This window comes from Phalacrocorax carbo, chromosome 1 (assembly GCF_963921805.1).
Source record: "Phalacrocorax carbo chromosome 1, bPhaCar2.1, whole genome shotgun sequence".
Classification (NCBI taxonomy): Eukaryota; Metazoa; Chordata; class Aves; order Suliformes; family Phalacrocoracidae; genus Phalacrocorax; species Phalacrocorax carbo.
In genome coordinates, this window is record NC_087513.1 from 95151832 (window position 1) to 95168566 (window position 16735).

The 16735-nt window shown below is 39.9% G+C and overlaps 1 long non-coding RNA gene across 1 annotated transcript in view; it reads left to right on the forward strand.

The window, feature by feature from the left end:
• The first annotated feature begins 327 nt into the window (after positions 1–327).
• Positions 328–16735, forward strand: part of LOC135315710 (uncharacterized) — a 187758-nt gene continuing 171350 nt past the window's right edge. Inside the window, exon 1 of the long non-coding RNA XR_010375213.1 lies at positions 328–396. This is a non-coding gene — a long non-coding RNA (uncharacterized LOC135315710). The remainder of the gene's footprint in view (positions 397–16735) is intronic.

The window sequence follows — 16735 nt, forward strand, 5'->3', positions numbered from 1 at the left end:
TTTAACCACCCCAATAAACAAACGTGCATGAAGGAGTGCGTCATGTTGACGCAATTCTGCAGTCTTCTTTTCCAGTGCTTTCAAAACAAATGTCTGGAGTATTTGAGCTCTCTTCTCCTCCCTACCTGCTATCTTGCATCTTATAATTTTAAGTAATTCTAAGTAAACACCGTTGCCCATCTAAGCATCCTGCTCAGTAGAATTACAACATAGTATTACATGCTTTTCTGGCTCAGTGTATTGGTAAAAGTAAGTGCATGTTGCATCAGTGTAGGAAGAGCTAGAAAACAGCAAGCACTGCTGTCCCCAGTATATTCTGAAACAGTTCATACAATGAAGTCTGGAGAAGTTCACAGAGATAGGCATCTTCCAGTGGAGCCGGTGGCCCCCTGAGAGGTAAATGCTTAATTCTAGAGCTGTTTCCATGATTAGATCTTTGTAGTGTTGATTCTTGTTATGTAACAATTATTTTCTCCTGGCATTTTTTTTAATTAAGAAAAATCAGTTATTACCAGTATCTTACATACATTGGAATTACTTTTGGAGGACTGAAGACACAAAATAATACATCAATTCTGTTTTGAGTATGATGTTTCATAATTTTTCTATCATTTTCATCTCCTGGACAAAGGTAGAAGAGAACAATTTTAATTATTTATTTTATTTACTAGAAGGAACATTAATATTCTTTAATAGAATAATACATGGAGTATAGAGTACTCCGTAGTATCTTTTATCACAGCATACCCATAATCTACAAATAATTTGTGTTGTCGAACCATTTTGGAAGACCTGAAAGCACAAGTCAGAAGTTATGATATAAATTCCTGGTTTGGTAGTGTTTCCTATGGTTACACTGCATAATGTGTTTACTCTCTAAAGTGTTGGACCCATTTGTGAAATAGATATAATGCAGTGAAAGCAACATTAATATATATTGCTGGTTATGGTGCCATTGCCACACAAACTTTAGTAGTTTCACTGAAACAGATGAAACTACAAAGATTGACATCAGATTAAAGCTTGGTCTCTGGGAAGGGTGGAAATTAATGAAATACCTAATTCTGTACATAGAAAACTTGCAGAACAAGCAATGCTGTGGACTGTTGCAGGACAGAGAACTGTTTTCTACTGTTGGTTGATTCCTCTGGAATTCATGGCAATGTGACAACCTTTCTATTTAAGAGCATTCAGCATCAGATCTGTAGAAACACATGTGTTCATGTTTTGAAAAAGTCTTTCACCATATATTGTCAAACACATTAAACTTCTTAAAGCAAAAGTGGGAAAAAACCCCCCGTTCTTATCAACAAGTCTACTGTTTTTATGCACGTGTTCTTTGATGACATAAAGTACTTGACGAGATTTATGCCTCCCACTCTCCTCAACTTTATGACTTCTGTTTCTATTACCTATTGTTTTTCAGGTATCATCTGTAGGAACAGTTGACATTATAGCAACTTTTTAAAACACACTGTGTTTGATAACCTACCACATTCAGAACATACAGTTTGCATTCATAAATATAAACTGAAAGTTAATCTTTGTTGCTAAATCAACTGGTTAACTCCATAGCTTCAGTCACCCCTGTGTAAAATACTATGAAAATTATGGGTTTTGCTCAAAGGCTAATTTGTAGTGAAACTGGCTGAAGCAAAGTGCACGGGGAGACTTTTCAGGACCTGCCTTGAAACACTTCAGTCCTAGAGTTTCAGTGCATATATATTAGCCTTAAAATCCACAACAGAAAAGATAAATGGACACGTGAAATCACAGTACAGGCTCAGAGAAGAGTGACTGTAGTAGAGGTGTGCTACTAAATGGAAAAGACAGCTTTGCAAGGCTCGTGTAGACAGCTGTTAGTTAGAAGAATGCATCCCTCTGGAGCAAGTGAAAACAAAAATTATATGAAGCAGCAGGTGAAATGTCATATAAGAAGTTGAATGGGGAAACTTGTTTTCCTCCTGGAGAATTTCCAACATTTTTTAGCATTAGTGTCTACCAAGGATTTGCCTTTACTTCCAAGATAAAATCCTGCAGGTGAAGATCCCTCCTTTCCCCACTTTTTCAGCAAGGGAGGAACAGTTCCTAAATCCTGTTCAGCCTGTTCTGCCCCCAAAGAGCTGCCATCTTCTTAGAGTAGATTGCCTGAGAATTTCTGGAGAATATAAATGGCTTTGGGGAATAGAGATGCTTCATTTTGAAACTGTATATCAGGAAAATACTCTTTCTGCTGTAACTTATCAACTGCTCTCTGAAAACGGCTAGTGGGTATTACGTTGGATTTCTTTTTATTTACCAGGTTGTAAAAGGGCAGACCTGTGACATACGGGATGATGGAGTAAGTTTTAATGTTTCTCCTGTACTCAGCACTATGGGCTCACGTGCTCTGCAAGCTTGGTGCTTGTCTAACTCAGTCCCTGTTGGTGCTAGTAATGAATTTTCATTTACTTTTTCTAGAAGCAGAAAACACTGTGTTCATTTCTTTCAGTTCTACTCTCCCATAACCTGCTTGTGTGCTTATGCTGAGGTGAGATAGGTTTCACAGGTAAGAGGGAGAGATGCTTCTACGATACAATTAAAGCTTAGGAAAGAGGAAGATAACAATACAGAAAAAAATAGTTTCATCGTAAACACCCCAAATAGTTTCCCCCTGTCTTTTACTGGTGAAAAGTTTCATATGCTGGAAGTAAGGCATTGAAAAAGTAGCTCTTCTGGCCTTTTTCTGATTATCTTGACCTACTCAGCCCAAAGCTGCATGAAGATATCAATAGAAACAGCATATTGGGGAAAGAAAAACAGTTCTTCTTAAAGAATTTTTTCTTAAATTGCAGCACCTAGATACAGACTGCTCATGTGCATCTCTAGATTATAAAGTTCTGTATTTCACTGCTTGATTTCATACACCAGCATCAGAAGCCAGTGAAGGTGGCATGATTTAGGGGGACCCTGTCTGGTGACGGGCAGCGGAATCATCAGCACCAGGGCTGGAGACAAGAGTCTGTCTCCGTGCCCAGCACTACGGGCAGGGCACTCCTTTGCCTCAGTAAATATGTGTGTGTGTTGGAAGTGGGAATTGGCTATTTAAATCACATGGGTAACAGCAACTTCTGATGAGCCAACCGTCTATCTTTCACCAAATGAACCTGAGAATGGATGAATTACAATTCAACTGTCTGGAGAAGGGGTAGGAAAGAGAGAGGGTTCTTCAGCACAACAAATGAGGGATAGAGGGGCACTAGAAGGCTTCATGGTTATTTTTACTAGTATATAAAATTATGCCAAAAAAATATTATTGGGCCATAGAATTCAATCATCCACACTTTTAAATCAACTGTCATTATCCCAAACAGTTTCCAGGCCTGTTTAAGGAACTAATATGCGGTAAGACTATTGCTGATAGGCTGTTTTGATGTAGCCACCCCGATGTAGCAGGACGAGTTTGATATTGGCATTCGGCCTTAGTGCCATCGAATGATCCAAGACATGTTTAATCTACATGCTAGTGTAGAAGAAGTCTGTTTTCACCTAGGAATTTACCATGCAGTGACTACTGTAGATGATGCCAGCTCAGAATGGCCACATGACTGCTGGGAATTGTGCCATGAGCCGTACCAATAACTGTTAGCTTAGCTCCTTCCCTTTGCCTTTACACTTTTTCAGTGCAGCCAAAGACCTGACCTCATCACTACTGTAGAGTAATAATATTGCACTCTTTAACCTTTCTGAAGCTTTTTCAAGTCCAATTTGCAAGATCTGGAGAAATGAGTTGTGGGCTGATGGCTTTCGGTCAGCATTGCATACAGATAGTCACTTAAAAGGCTTAGCAATGTGATCATATTTGTTCAAGAGGATTGAGCTAACATAGATATAAATAGCATTTATTCTTGAAGAGGTTGTCCCCTCTGGATGAAGTTCTTAAGAATCTGGTGAGTTATCATCCCTTCATTAGAGAGGTCAAGGATGATTACTTTTTGCATCAGTCCATTTATTTGCAGTGTAGGGCATGATCTGTCAAATGTTTTTTTTATACTTCTTTCTAGCTGAGAAGACAAGAATAAACTCAAGTTGTTAACACATCTAAGTAAGTCATTAATAAGGCTAATTACATAATTGCAAGCCAAGTTCTTTTGAATCAGATTTTGATATGTGTGCTGCTGATCAAGTTTCATAGACGTAAGCAAGGTCAGAATTAGTTTCTCTTCAGGTGTACAAATAAGATAAATCTGTGAGAGAAAGGGGAAAGGAGAGGTAGGAAGGAAATCCACTAATAGGTAGTTTTTTTCCAGACATCAATGAGGTTTATAATGTAGATTCACTATTCTGATACTGAGGTTGGAAAGTGACTTCCTAACATCGGTAAAGTAAACTATATTTAGTAGCAACTCTTAAAGGTGTATGTGCCTGCGAAGTGAATAATATTCTTTGTGAACACAATTTGCTTGCAATACTCTATGTTGCAGGGTGACTTTTATAGTGTACTTGAAGGGCTAAATCTAGTTCCTAGATTACTTCTGTGGAAAAACTGAGTGGCAAAAGCCCTCTAATTCAGTGTTTTGCTAGAAGATATTATCTGAGAGTAGCTTATAGGAATGATATCTTCTTTTAGGTTAATGCTAAATTAATAGTTAGTTTTTCATAGGAAGACAAAGAAAAATCCTTTGGTTCTACTGTGCTATACAATGTCCTATTTCCATTTGCTGGGCATTCAGCTATTTTTTTTTTTTTTTCGCTGTCAAAATGGGATTATTTTCTCTCTTTGTTTTAATATTGGTACGGGCTACAATTCCCCTGTGAATATTCTGCTACAAAAAATTGTTTATCAGAACGTTATGTATTAATGTTGCTGACATGCTTCTAAAGGTCGCACTTAATAAACAAAGAACTGTGCCTACTGACTATTGAATTGCATTTTAAATTAATGGATAATTATGCCAAGACTGAGATTCCCACAACACAAACCATATGGCATGCTTATGCTGGAAGATTCAGAAAAAGCATCATCATCTGAGGCTTTGTGTGTTTGATGGAAGAGCTTTTCCATCCCTCTGACTTCCTCTGTGATACCAGTGAAAATATTGGAAAGATACTGAATCATACGAAGGGTAGCAGGACTCTTAGTCTTGCATGTATTTACTTGCATGATGCACCTTCAGTTGCAATAGCTACAGAAGAGTAAGGTAGTTCTTGCTTGGACCCATGCATTATTTTGGGAAGGGAGTGTATTTGAGAATGCATTATTTAAAATGAAGCCCAATACCACGGAACTCACTGCAGACGGAGATGTCTGCACAGGCAGAGACACATCTGATACAGCTATTGTAACGGGACTAAATGTTTCTTAAATTAGACTAAAATGATCGTAACAGCTTCCATTGTCAAAGGCAGCTGTTCTGCCTGTACTCCAAAAAAAGAGTGGAAGGAAGCGTTGCTGTCACCATAGAATATTAAGAGTCTGCTTTCAGTGTTACAATGTCTTTAGTAGTATGGTAGCAACTTCTGAGGTGCCTGTGTTGTAAAATGATTAACTGCAAACTACATTATGAGACAAGTAAACAAGGGAGCCTAAAATATGTGCCAGTCTGAATCTTCACCAGCACTACAGGTTGATCTGAAAGTTAGCAAAGCTCTGACCTATTAGCAGATTTGGGGACCACTGGTCAGGGTTGCAATAGCCAAAACCCCCTCAAATCAGTAAAAGGCAACTGAATGGCTTTTGTCTCGCTCAAGGCTCGTATTCCCAAATACAGTGCATTGTAGTAATTCACTCTGAAGGACAGAAAGGCAGAGATCAAAGTGGAAAGAACTGCAGAGAAATAATTACCATTGCATCCTCTATGGCACGGTAAGAAGACACTGTATGCCGGAGAAGTTAAATGTGCAGGGACTCAGCAGTGGGATCATTGTTATTCTAGATGGGAAAATCTGTATGTAACGAATTCAGGGTGAATCCATATTGGCTGGATTGAAGCACCTTCTGGAGACCAAGAAACAGAGAAGGTAACTCAACCACCATTATTCTAAGAAAATACTATATCCTTGACATCACAGCCTCAGGAATGGTGTTTTCTGCCTTTGCACAGAATCATGTCACGGCATAGGAAAATAATTTTGACTGATTATAGTTATGCAAAATTTCATTAGCAGTAGTGCTACCAGTAGGTTATCACAACCTGTAAACTTGATTCTAATACTTTAAACATAAAATAAACCAGGGTACATTAAAAAGAATGAAGAGGTTAAAATTGTAAATGGAGAGAAAACACAGCTGTAGTACTTCCCAGCTGAAAGTGTTGTTCAGGGGCTAGCAAATTTAGGGCTTGGATATATATACACACACACACATACCTTGAGACCATGCTATTCTTTCTTCCTAGGCCTTTGAAAGGGTAAATAGTAAAATCATGGATGTTTACTGGGATTTTACCAATGGGAAGAAAGACAGCAAATGGTTTTACAAGATCAGTACCAACTTTGGCAGCAAGTTAGTGCTGCACACGTCTGTAGCAGGAGGTGTATGGGGTTTTTTTTTATTGTTATGATTATTTTTCTTCTTCAGTTCAACTTAATTTTGTTTCTCTAACAAAGGATGTAAAAAAGATGTAGCTAGCGACCTTGTGGAAGCAGCTTTCTCCTCTTCTATAGTCCTGCCTGAGTGGGGTTTTCAACTGAACCATTTTTCAGTTATAATGAAAAGAAAGGAATACTTAATGTAAGTTTGCTCTCCCTTCCATCCAACCAAATAATGTGTTTGTTTATTTTACCTATGTTAGTACTTATTAAAACACATCCTCATTCCCTAAGCCTCTGGGTGCATTTACATCTTTAGAAACATAATTAAACTTCAAACATTCATAGCTGTCTGTCCACATTTGATACTGCCAGAAGACAATCATTAGATTAATAATTTCCAACAAGCATATTAGAGAAGGAAGCTGACACCGCTCTTGACATGGACTGTGTTCTGAGCACAGAGAGCTGTCTGTGTTCAAGTCCAGTGACTCAGCAGAGAGTGTGTGAGGGCAGGGAGGACGGTATAAGGGGTAACAAAAATTACCTCTGGTGATTTGGGGGTTCCAGGCATGATTGCTAACTTTGCATATCTCAGTTTTTGGATGCCAGCTGGACACTTCAGAATGGTCTGATTTTAGAGGCTATGTGGGAGGCATTCTTTAAAAATCAAGATTCTTTAATGTCCTGCAAAACAGATACTCTGAAATAGAATTACATGGTGTGATTTAGAGAAAATTTGAACTACACTTTTGTAGGATTTTGCTTGTTTCCTTGTTTTTGCATGAACAGTGCCTCTCATTTCCCTCCAGCATTTCTCGAATGAAGAATTCATTAATTTATGAAGATGCTGAAATGGAATAAATAAAAAAGATTATATATAGATATCTAAAACCATGAATGTACTGTATAGCAACATGAGTTGTCATTTTAAAGTAGTGTGCCACATAGGAAAGGGAATGAAATTAAACCCACTCCCCATTACCTTAATGGCTGTTTTGGAGAACATGTATCGCACTGTTGCTCTTGCTTGCTCTCTTTTGAAAATCGCTCTCTTTCCCCCTTTTTGCTTATTATTTTTCTCTCGTCCTTTTGTTGTTTTGTCATTCCTTCTTCTAATTTCCTGCCTACCTCTCTCTTCTTCAGTGGGGCTTTGTTTTTCTATTTCCATCTCTCTGAATTTCTTTCCAGATCCACCAAAGACCCTCAGGGCTGTGTTTCTGTGTGTCCCTCCTACATCCCCTGACTCATACTATCCCTCTGCTGTTTTATACTCTCACTTCTACATCTTCTTCCTGTCTTCCCCTATAATCTTCTTAATATTTTCTCTTTCTTCTTTTCATTTATGGGTTCAAATACACATTAATAACTTCTCATCGTGGCAAAACCCCAGTCTCTCATCCATCTGTCCCTAGCTTCTGCTCTCAGGCTCAGCAGTGAACTTCTGGGGGAAAACCTCTAGCCTGCTCTGTCAGGATGGGTCCTCTTCAGTGTATGTGAATCATATACCAGCTGAGGAGACAGCCTCCTCTCTGTCTGTGTCAGTGTCCTTCTCTGGCGCTGTAAGGCACAGTGTGACCTAGGGGACGGCACAAGCACGGGGGTGCAGCTGCGGCAGGCATCCCACATCCCTCATTACATGGTGCAACAGCAGAGTCCCTTGGCCCTTCTGGTAAATCTGCTTTCTCTTCTCCTGCAGAGCAGGTGGAATATGAACTAGCGACGTTGTTTCATTCCTTCCCTTAGCTGATTTGTAGCTTCAGGTCACGTTTGTTGTGAGATGGCTAAAGCACAGCCAGCAGCCGGCTTTTGAGACTGAGCTATGCCTGTCGCTACAGCAGGCTCTGAAACACACAAGTTCCAGCAACCGAATGCCCTGTTAAATCCCATAGGCTTTTTGCTTTCCTGTTCAGAGCTCTCCTCTCCCAGGGAACAGCAGTTCAATATTTAGGATGCTGGCCTGGAATTTAAAAGAACTGCTTTCAAGTGTCTCCGTGCCACAGATGTGTTGTCTAAGTGTAGCCACTTAAGTTCTTTTTTCTTTAATTTCTTGACAGAAAAATCTTTCTTTACCTCCTAAGGGGACCTTTAAGGGCAAGGATGAGATTTTCTACAGACTATGGCTAAAGCGCTTAATTGCCACTGTAGCAAGACCATATATAGACATGGTCTAGTTAGATCTGGTCATGGAGGAACCTTATCTTAGCTGTTTGCAGATAATGTTCTGATATGACATTCTTTCCTAGTGAATACAGCCGCTTCCCACCCACCCCCACCCTAGCATCCTTATAAAAAATTCAAGCAAGCACAGGTTGTCTATCATTATGTGAAACAAATCCAATCTTGGGAAAATGAGATATGATGAATACATGGAATATTTGTTTGTTGCTCAGCTGGCACTATATTCAGCAGTTTGTTTAATTTGGATTCTGTCTGGGTTTTATCCATATTGAAAGGTATGAGATTCCAGCAAAAATGTGTGAAACAGAGCAGGCCAGTGTGTGATGGTTATCGGGTATTATAAAGAAGGGCATGGCCAAACCCATGAGAGAAAGGGGGTCCGCAGGAAAGAGTTCCTCTGAGACCTGTCCAACGTCAAGGAGGGAGAGGAGTGGTTTAACAGAAGCAGGGAAACTCTTCTGGGACCTTATCCAGCCCTAAATGGTACAAAAATATCTTGACTGTACCTCAGAATACAAGCAATATTATTTATTTTTAAAGAACAGACCTTGGTTCACATAATTTGAATCAAGTCATGGTTGAGGTAACTTATTGTTTTATTAATGGCATGTAAATAACTGGTAATTATTGACCTATACATTCAGGATCAGCATCAGCCATACAACAAATAAACCACAATAACAGACACTTCCAAAATATTAATAAACATCTCTACATTTCTAAACATCCCTCTGAAGTAATCCTAAAAAATCCTACCCTAATTCTTGCCTCACCCTGCACAGCTATATGTATAATCCCTCCCTGCCAATCCATCCACACTCAGTACCAGTGGGCTGCAAGGACATAGCTCCCCTCCCCTGGGAGCGCAGGATCCCCTGCTTGCACACACCTCTCGCTGGGGCTGTGTATCCATGCTTCTCACTACCGTCCGCCAGTCCACCAGTGTGAACGCACCCTGCAAGTTAGTATATGCCCACTAAGGTGTGGGTTCCTACATGTTGTACCCAGCACTGTCAGGCCGCTGACTGGCTGCTCACCCTGTGGGGTGGAGGGGGAAGTTGCTCTGTAAGGCCTAGGCAGAGGCATGACTGTGCTGGTTGGGCAACTTCTGTCCATGCCAGACCAGGTTTTGGCTGCTCTTCTGCTTCCGCTCCAGGATCTTTCCCCCATGTTACAGACGTTCATGTTTCCTATTGATTTTTTCTTTGTATCGAAAGTCAGTGTAATTCCCTGGTTGCTTTTTAATCTGGCCGATGGCCATCTTCTTCTTTAACCCCTTTCTCAGTAGCTACAGGATTTAGGTGCAAAGAATTTACAATCAGAACATTGTTCCACTCATGCTGACTAGTTTTGCTAACAAATAGGATTCAACACCTTGGCTAGTACCTCTGTAGTCTGTCAGGTCATCTTGTTCTGAGATAGCTTTTGAGACTGCTACATTATTCTGTGTAAACAAACAGGTATAGAAAACTCTTGCAAGCAAAAAAGCAAAAATGAAAAAAAAATGACCCCTGAGGCATGTCTGTGAGTAAGGGCTAAAAGCACCTTGCCTTGGTCCTGGGAAAGCTTGTAGCGTTACCCTCTAGTTTGTAAGGAAAGCCAGTCTGAGGTTTTTCAGATGAGGCCTGTATTGAATCTTACAGCAGTTTTTCAGCTGTACAGCCCATTCCCCTGCCAGAAATGTCTGTCTCTCTGGAAGTGTCACTAGAAGAGGACATGTGCCTGCATTTCAGTCCCTCTGGTTCATAGTCTGGCATCTTAATTCAAACCCTTCTCTCCAGCAGAGAGGCTGTCTTAAAGGCAAATAAGGAAAGGGTGGTGTTAATTGCCACCAGTTACAGGCTGAAGATGAAAATATTTGTGGGAAGAAGTTTGAATGAAAAGCTAGGAGCAGCAGCACCTTAAAACACACAAAGAATTATCAGACCTTTTTTGCCAAAGCTCTAACTTCCCATTAGTGAAGTGTAGCATTAGATAAGATTGGATATCTATATGAACTTCTGATTGCTTTAAATATGTCTAAAAGCTAGGCAATGATACTAAATTCTAACTGATGCTAAACAAACATTCACAATTTTCAAATGTCTACTGATCTCTGTTGCATATTTTCAAAAGAAGAAACTTTCAGGTCTTATCCCTGAAGAGGATGGCTCTGTGACAAAAAAAATGTCTGTTTCGGAACCCAACTAAACTTTCCAGAAAATAGGCAATTGATACATAGGAGAATAATTAAAGTCCACCCAAATGAAGATGAGAAGCCTATATGCTCACAGGGACCAGAAAGAAAGCAGAATTCAGAACTGTTAGTAGTCCCATAGCTTCTCCATATCGGTAGCAATATGAATAGCAGGCAAAAAAATGGAGAATTTGAAAAAAAGTAAAATGTCAGAGTGTGGTGAAAGTGTTGCAGGAAAAAAAAAAAAGGCAATACAGTCATTCTTTGTAGTTCCCTTTGTTCTCTTAGAGGAGCAGAACAGAGAAACCTGGAAAATATTTTGGCTGAGAAAAGATGGGCTAGTGGATTTGTACAATGAGGGAAGTTAAGCTTGAAAGAGAACTTAAAAGTTACAGCTTTCTGTAGGTACATAACAGAAAAGGCATCTTGCACTAGAACTCAATGACAAAATAAGTGAATTGGCAGAGTAGATTTACACGCTGAAAGCTGCAAAACAAGAATAACTAGGAGGTCTTGTGGAGGCTGAAGAGATCCCCAAGAGAGGCATGGATAAAGATGTTGAGAGTACCCAGTGACTGGAGGGGAAACTACATGCTTTCTAAACTGAATTCTGCAGTTCACTAAAGACTGAAACATCAGAAGAAGAAACATCTCCCTCAAAAGGGAGAACTGGGGATGCTGCAATATTATCTAGTCATTCTTGAAAGGAACAGGGCCAGCCAACCAAAGGAATTGAAAACGTGTTTGAATTGGATCAGCTGTGCAACCGGCAGCACAGGCAGGCAGCAAATGCTGACAAATACCATGTGTTCAGCTTCTCAGGTAATGTAGATTATAAATGATCATCCTAGTATCTGGACACGAGTGACAACTGATAAATTTCTAAATGCTTTTGAAAGGAGTGAATTAGGCTGATTTTGAAGAGACTGCTGGCATTCTTCCATGTTCTTTTCCCATCACTCACAACTGTCTGAGCAAAACTGTGGATCAAAAGGAAACTTTCTAGAAATTAAAAAAAGAAATTGTCCTAGTGGCAGATTAATGGCTGGCTATGTGGTAGGGAAATGAGGATCCCTAGTGTGGAAAGAATCCATAGTTCCTGAGTGTGGATTGGTTAGGTACCACAGGTCACTCCTATGTTTATTTAAGGTATGCTACATCAGTAAAATTAACTAACGTTGGATAACTTCAAATTTGTAATTGTAAAGAAATTTTAGTATTTCATTATGAAAGCTAGCTATTTAATTGGAAATAACAGGGGAAACCTCAAGAAAAATGGTTAAAAGTCTCTGCTTTTGTCAACTTTTCCTCAAAGCATGGCTAGTTTGTAATCACCTTTTATTTCATACGAAAGCACTTATTGCCATATGTGCATGCACAAGTACAAAAACATACATATAAATGATATCTTAAAAATCGTTCATATGAACTTCTCAGGTAGAAAGGCAGCTAATTTGTCCACACCAGAACATGCTGTCTTGGTGTAGAAAATTATATCAGTCAAATACTGGCATTCAGGCAAGCAGTTTTACTACAAGAGTGTTTGGCTGCTTTGCTGCCATAACGACGAGAGATAGCTGACCATGTCTGTGGTGGATCCCCCACCTTTTCATCAGAGATTAACAAAGGGATTACTGATACCCTGGTTTCTAATGGGGCTGGGGGAAATGACTCATGTCTATTAGCTCCACAAGTTATTTCTGGTTTTATAGACTGGTTCAAAGGCATGGAAGTATCCCAGATAACGGCACATTAGTACGGCACAGTGCACAAGCTAATGAGCCTTGCCCTTGGGGGAATTATTAGGCTGAGGGCAGTGCTATTTTGACATGAGTACTTTGCTCCCAGTATCATGGTTAACTCAATGATGCTAGCTTGGTGGGAGGGAGTGAAGTCTTTGAACCATCCTACATTATTACATGGTGCAGACTGGCTTGCAGTACCTCTAGTCCTGATACTTAGGTAATCTAAATTAGGTTAAATTAAACTTATACCAAATTAAATTAAATCAGATTGCTTTTGAAATTGTCTGTTGTTACATATTGGATCCAGTTTCTCGTCAAGTCAATGAGTCATTCCACAGACTTCACTGGGTATTAGATCAGCCTTCAAACATTTTCATATAAGAGCAATAACATCGAAGTGGTGGAGGGAGGAGAAGGAAATGTAGACCAGCCCCCGGCTTGGCACATTAGGAAATTTAGACAGATATTGCAATAAGACTACGCTGTCTTATCTTCAAAGGCAAAACAGAGAGTTAAGGCTCAGTTACGACAATCTATGCAGAGAGAGCTGCAGGGCAGGTTAGATGATGAGAGACTGATTTTCATGAAGAAAGATATACCAGCTGACAAGAACACAGAATCGTTTTAGAGAGTAGTGCATAATGTGCTGATTTTTTCAGACATTTCCCTCTAGCTATACGGAGACAGGAAGGACATCCTAGGGAAAGGGGTGTTAGCTTTAGTTCTCAAGAGACCCCACCTGAATTTCTTGTTCTGCCACAAACTTTTTGTGAAAACTTGAGCAAATCACTTAGTCTTAAATCCACAAAGCTTATTTAGTTTTCCTAGTGCCTGTTTCAGTCCCTCGCTCCCATTGATTTCCAAGTCACGGTGTTTTTGTATCAGTGGACACCGGGCACTTTCTGATGAGTGCAGTAGCTAAGCACCCTTACAGATCAGCCCCTCAGTTTTCTTTTGTTTCAATTCCCCCTCAGTAAGAGAGGAAAAGAGGTGCTGAGAATTGCAGCTGTTATTCAGTGTAGCTTTAAATGCAGGGGTTTTGGAGAGTGATTCCAACTCTCTGTTTTTTTGCTGAGGGAGAGGTTAGTACAAGGTTTTTTCTAGTTGCTGTGGGTCCCATGTTGCAACGGCAACACTGTTGGGGTGTAGTGATGATAAGTGTATTTAAAGAGTGTGAGACTACATAGGTAGTGAAGGTAAGCATCTGTCTAGTCTTATCCACCTAAGAGTGTTAAAAACAAAGAGGCTGTAGAGGACCAGTTCTGAATTTCTTGGTGTTGCCATCAAGGGTATGTCTATATTGCACAGCACCATGCCATATAGCCTGCGTACTTGGGCTGCCTCCTTCTGAGTGGAGGCAGCTGTTTCAGCATACTAACAGGTCCTGCAGCAAATCCTACGCTAATGTGGATAGCGAGGTTTTTAGACCTGGCTTTACTCATTGAAAGCCAGCCTGGGATCTCCGTAAGGTCCAGTATATATGGAGACGCTTCAAGTACGCATGATGTGCAGGTCAGCATCAGAGTTGGTCTCAGCAAATTCCTGATGACTGAAGGCAATGTTTCATTACTTTGAAACAATTATATTTTGTTTGGACAATTGGTCTCTAAACCCTCATTATAAAGCTCCTATATCCACTAAAGGGTCGAGGAACTGCTTTTTAAATAGAGGCAGACAGGTCGTTGGCTGTGTAAATCAGTGCAGCTCCCTTTAAATCAATGAAGCTATTCCATTATACTTAAGGTGAGGATCTGACTCAAAGACTAATGGAAGAGAGGTGACACGAAGAATGAGATTTTTCTAAAGCTTTCAACATTAGTCTGACTCTGTGCCCATTTCCTTTGAAAGTAAAAGTCTTATTAAATTCAGAGGGAACAGAGCAATGCCAAGGCTGAAAGCTGTTTGAGAAATCCCATCCCTCAGGCCAAAAGTGCCTCAGATTGCTCTCTGGTGAGAGGTGATTGACTGTGAGGGTTCAACAGTTTTGTAGGGTCCTTCTTGGTCAGCAGTGACAAGGCTGAAAAACTCTGTATGACTCGAAAACCAGGAGAGGAAAGCCGAAACAAACTGGTTGACCAAAAAGTAGAGTTTTTCCACTGCATCCCCAAGTGCTGAAACAGATAAGCTACAAAACCTCATATTCTCCCAGGAGTCTAAGATGTCAGTATCTAACTGATCTGAGAGGAGGTTTTTGGGTATCTGCTTCCGTGAGGATTTCAGGTGTTTAGGGCCAAGCTGTTCTGTGTTAAAGCCAATGTTACTATATACTTAGAAGCATGCCTAGTAGGAGGAGTGAGGGCTTGTTTTTGAAGGAGGGGTGGGATGGCGTCAATATACATTGAAATGCTCAGTATCTTTGCTGATCAAGAGTGGAATCTGAAAGCTTTCTAGTCTTGGTTTGATTGATCTTCACTGTCCTTGCTGTATTGGACCCAAGCTCCAACAGGTGCTAGGACAACATAACTAACCCAAAGAATTTAGTTAAAGAAAAGGTGTCAAGCAAAGGGGCATGACCAGACACACACACAAAAAAAGGGTCCCCCAAAATTTTAGCAACCCTCCTCTCAGAAGACCTTTTCTGTTATGATACAAAAAAAGAAATTCTTACATTAACTTCTAAAAGAGCAGGGAATGGGTTAATGTAACTGGAGAAGATAAGTGTCAGGATAATTTTTTAAATACTTTTTCTGCTAATAGCACTGAGCCCAAAACAGCACCAATGTGTTAATGTAACTTGATCTAGATGATTATATAACAGCATAAAGACATTTTGTTTATCTGCTGGCCTCATCATCATTCATTTGCAGTATGTTCCAACTGACTACACTATGCATCAGTAGTTGTGTTCTATATGCAATAAAATTACCATATTACATGTTTGCATTCATATATGTATAAATATTCACTTCATGAAGACAGGAAACGTTACACCATCCTCTAGCTTTGCAAGTGCTTTCGCTGTGGAACAGGTTCACACAGGAATTGTTTCAGGTGGTGTTAGGCTGCTGTAGTTTTGACTCAAGCAGCTATGGTTAACTGAGCAACCAGTAGATTCTTGACAAGAATGCAAAGGTATCCCTCGATAATGGTTACTTACCTCAGTTGGCTTTAAAGGGACTTTCTGAAAGTGTAAGGGGTCGTTTTTCTGAATAAGGGTCTCAAAATGTAGAACTTAGATATTCCTGACCCGTGGTTCACAGACAACATACTGTCTGTAGGACCTTCTCCATTACCCACTACCCTAGGGAATAAAAATGTGAAAATGGAAGCTGGCAGGCAGAGAAAAATACAGTATTGCCTGCAAGATGTTCCTGCGTTATGGCTGGTGGGCCAGAAATGGGAATAGTATCTGTGTGGAAGTGGGCTAGTGCAGGACACAATTTTTAGCTTGTACTGTGTAAGCAGCTCCCCAGCTCTCTGGGGTTCTCTGTGACGCAGACAATTGTGCTGGCACAGACGGACGTTCAGGAGGCCATACTTAAATGCTGTAATTTAGGGGAGCATACTGTGCATGCTATGTTTTATAGAAAGCAGATGAATCCCTGCTCTCAACAGTACAATCAAACCCAGAATACTGTTTCCTGTTTGGAGCTTTAAGTGGTGCCTCCACATATCATTTTTGATAACTTCTCAATTTGTATCAATAATGAAATCCTAAAAAGGAAGAGAAAAAGGAAACATCTTTAAAAAGTTAAGAAGTAAGCAGCAAGTACTGGTTTGGGTTGGAAACTTTAATGTTAGCATTCGTATCAGAACACATGCAGTGCCAGTTCTTTGTAATTATAAAAAAATAGAAACTGTAGGCATGGGGGGAAAATATGAAGTTGGAAGTACACATGATGAGAGACATAATGTTTAAATTATTATTATTTTTGTAATTTCCCCTTTAGTGTTCCTCTGACAGAGGAGAGCATATTTTTTCACTTCTTTTTAAAGTTTCACTAATTGTTTTGTTTGCTTCGTTCAGATTCTGGAGAAATTTGGTAATCCTAATATCACTGCATGGCCCAAAAACAGTAGCCCCAAAATGGAAGCAGCTTATTATGAGATGTTATCTTCACACCAAGGGACATTTCAGGGAAGTAAATAGCAGTTTGTGGAATAAAACAATTGAAAATATGCA